This window comes from Salvia miltiorrhiza, chromosome 6, assembly GCF_028751815.1.
Source record: "Salvia miltiorrhiza cultivar Shanhuang (shh) chromosome 6, IMPLAD_Smil_shh, whole genome shotgun sequence".
Classification (NCBI taxonomy): domain Eukaryota; kingdom Viridiplantae; phylum Streptophyta; class Magnoliopsida; order Lamiales; family Lamiaceae; genus Salvia; species Salvia miltiorrhiza.
The window spans coordinates 31,688,852-31,692,623 of NC_080392.1; the positions used below are offsets into that span (position 1 = coordinate 31,688,852).

At 36.5% G+C, this 3,772-nt stretch overlaps 1 long non-coding RNA gene across 1 annotated transcript; it reads right to left on the reverse strand.

The window, feature by feature from the left end:
• Positions 1-639: 639 nt before the first annotated feature.
• On the reverse strand, positions 640-3,772 carry LOC130989087 (uncharacterized). Its single transcript, XR_009090458.1, has 3 exons — positions 3,555-3,772; positions 1,536-1,599; positions 640-1,019 (listed from the first exon to the last, which is right to left on the reverse strand). It is a non-coding gene; the product is annotated as an uncharacterized LOC130989087 (long non-coding RNA).

Here is a 3,772-nt window from a genome sequence, read left to right on the forward strand (position 1 = left end):
GGTCATACAGTTGGCTGACAGGTCCAACGCTTACCCTGAAGGAGTGGTGGAAGACGTACTGATCAAGGTTGAGGATTTGATTTTTCCAGCAGACTTTTATGTTCTAGATACCGGACCCGAAACAGGAGAGAATGCCATACTATTGGGGAGGCCATTCATGATGACCGCTGGAACTAAGATCGATATGAAAACCGGAATCTTGACATGTGAGTTCGATGGAGTTCAAGTGGAATTCAACATCTATGAGACCATGAAGAGGAAACAGGCAATGGAAACGGTAGACATGGTCGATGTATTTGAATCCTTGGTGCAGGAACAAGGAATTGCTTTCGGTTCCAGGGATACTACAGAGAAGGTGATTCAGTATGGTTTAACTGATAGGGATGCAGAACATATGGAGGATGATGAGATGAAGGAAGCCATCATGGAGCTTTACTCTCTCCGAGAAAGCACTTTAGAAGCCGAGGTAGAGGTAGACCAGAAGATCAAGGAATTAATCCAGGAGGTCTATCTAGCTGGGGGAATAGAGGCAAGCAAACCGGAGTTATTGGCTCAGTATGGGCAGAACGAGAAGCTGTGTCGCAGCCCGAAATCCCGACACTAGTGATAGTGGGGTACGAGTATCGATACGACTATTTTTAAAGAATAAAGGAATAGAAGAGTAGGTCGAACATCAAGCGGAAGCTCACATCAAAGCATGCTAAGGAAAATATTATTAATTGAACCCAAGGGTAAAATCGTCAACGTTGTTGTAACTTTTTAATTATCAGGAATTTCACGAACAAAAACAAAACAGGTATAGCTTATTTTTCGTAAGGAAAAATAATATGCAGAGTATCGCAGCAAAAGGCGAACCGATTACATGTATGGAGACACATAACCGTGAGTATATTACTTGATTCATATTTAAGGTAACTTCACATCAAGACTTTATCGATAAAAAAGGAAAATACGATAAAGTAAATACGTCATCCAACGATCCCCCACCAGCACCAGACCAATCTCACTCCTCGCTTAGCCTGCACATTTAGAAATACATGCAGGGCGTGAGTATATAATACTCAGTGGGCAAACGCCGAAAAACAAGAAAGGTGCTCTTAGAGCTATAAGTTTGAAGCTTGCCACATCTCAGCAATACACAGAAATAAGTTAGTATCAATGAATCTGTGCATGCAGTTTTCATAATCAACATCATAAATAAGTAACTGCGCAGTTTAAACATTCATCATGTATGTACCACATCCACTACTCATCATCAAAGGTACTGAGAAGTAGGCCTCCCTCTCAAGTACCGTGACCGGCCGACCCGAAGACGGCTCACAGTCACCTCTGTGCACAAAATCCCGCTTGTGGCAGGACCGAATTCGTCTCATCAGTAGAGGGTAACACACAAGCTCAACATCAAAAAATTGGCAAGTCAAACAGTTCTCAAACATCATTTATCTCAAAACATTTGATAAGCTCATAACATCATTATATCATCAAATCATTTTGGAAAACTCGGATAATATATTTATACTCAAAATATTGCCCACCTGAAGACCTTACTCAAAAACTCCCGTCAAAGCGGAGTTACTTACTTCCCTGCTCTGCTCGTGTCTTCAGGGATCATCGTCATCATCGAAGGTTCATGTCATAAAATGAATCTCGATTAGAACTCAACGATAAAAACTCATGCCTCAACTCATGCTCTATATTATATTCTATCTTCTTAACCAACTCTACATAAACTCTTCACTCATTTCAAATCCTTAAGTCTAAGGATAGGTTTCAAGAAAATCATGGTTCTAAGTCTCGATTTATCACTCATATAAGGCTCGTCTAATCTCATTCAAACACTTAGGCAACACAATCACATAAGGCACATAAGAAAATACCATCAAACATCATCAAGACATGTTCTGTTTTTACACAGACTCGACTTCAAACTTTAACACGTTCTGACTCCGACATCCCCTGGATTCCAGACTCATACCAAAAGAAAGGTATTTGAGTCTAGTTTCATTTAAAAAAAAGTAGAGTCAGAAACTCCAAGTGGTTTGGGAGATATGACTGTTTTACTACAGTCTACCATATTCGGCAGTTTTGAGCAATCGAAAAGTTTGATTTTTCAAAAATAGTAAACGTTGTCAAACTGCGCTCAAATTTGGTGGATATCTAGCCCATACAGTAAGGTTGATACCATAAAAATTTGGAAATCTAATTCACACAGGAAGTCACTGAAATGAATGACTTTGTCCCCTGTTCTCTGAAATTCCCGGCAGAAATGTGCAGATTTGGTTTTGCATTTTATAAAAATAGTAAATCAAGTCCAAATGACTTGAAATTTTACAGAGGTGCTCAAGACTCATGTAGGGACATTCTGTAAAATTTTCAAAGCTTTTTGACATCGAAAAACCGTCGATCACAGTAGGTCAGTAGCCTACGAAAAATCACCAAAAATTCATTCCCAACTCTTAAATGCTCAAATTAACATTTATACAAAGCAACCACATCAAAACTCATTTTAAGCACTTAAAGCACTTAAAAACATTCAAATACATCAAAATACTCATCATACTCAAATTAACTCTCCTCTTTTACATCTTAACTCAAATCTCAAGGGAAACGTTTCAACAACGTATCAATCAAATTCTCTTTTCAATCTCATGCTCAAAAACACTCAATCATTCATTATTGACTCCATACATCATGTAACTCATTTTACACATATATTTCCCTTTTTATCATGTAAACTAACTCTAGTGAAAAACTCATATATCAACATAAAATTCTCAACAAAAGCATGACATCTTTCACATAATGGTCATAAATCAAAATAGACCACATTTAAACATTCGATGACTTCTCAAATATGAAGACTCAAAAATTCTCATAAACTAACTCAAGTCAAAATTTTACTTAGTTAACAATAGACTTAATCATACATAATAAAACCCTAACATCATGTTCAATTTCATATATCTTAAGCCAAAACACTTATTAAACACATAGACAAGAAAGTCCTAATTTTTATTAAACTAAACCCTTTGAAATTTTATAAACTCACATGGATCTTTAATCTCATCATATATCTATCAATTTTTGTCATTTAATCTCACATCAAAACCATCAATTCACAAATAAGGGCATATATACACATATCCCTAATTCTAGTAAACTAACTCACATCAAAACTCCAATTGACATCATATACTCAAATTACTCCATCAATCATCATCATATACACCTCATAAACTCATTTTCATCATCAATTCATCACCTTGATCATCAACCCAAAAATTCCCAAATTTGGGGTAAACTAAACTCATCGAATCTTTACATCTCAAAACATAGTTTTTCAAAACACACCTCAATCATCACCAAACATCACATAGTTCATTTTTCTCACCTCAATTCAAGGAAAGAAGAAGAAAAATTTTTGAAGGGTAAGATACCCATTTTTTCGAAAATTTGAAGGAAAAAGGGAGGGGGTGATTTCTTGCTCCAATCCTTCAAATAAGCTCATATACACACTCATACAAATTATATCTATGAATATGGAGATCACTTACCCAAGTTTTCACCAATTATCCAAATTTTCTCTCACTATTCTTGAAACCAATCTTCAAGGATTCTCTTGGATTTAAGTTGATAAGAGGTGTTTATGGAGGATTTAAGTAGTGATTTATGTGTTTGGCATACTTGGGTGAAGCTTCGAAGGTTTCATCAATGGCTAACAATGGAGGAAAGTAGAGAGATGAAGGGAGGGAGAGAGAGCTCGAAAATTAGG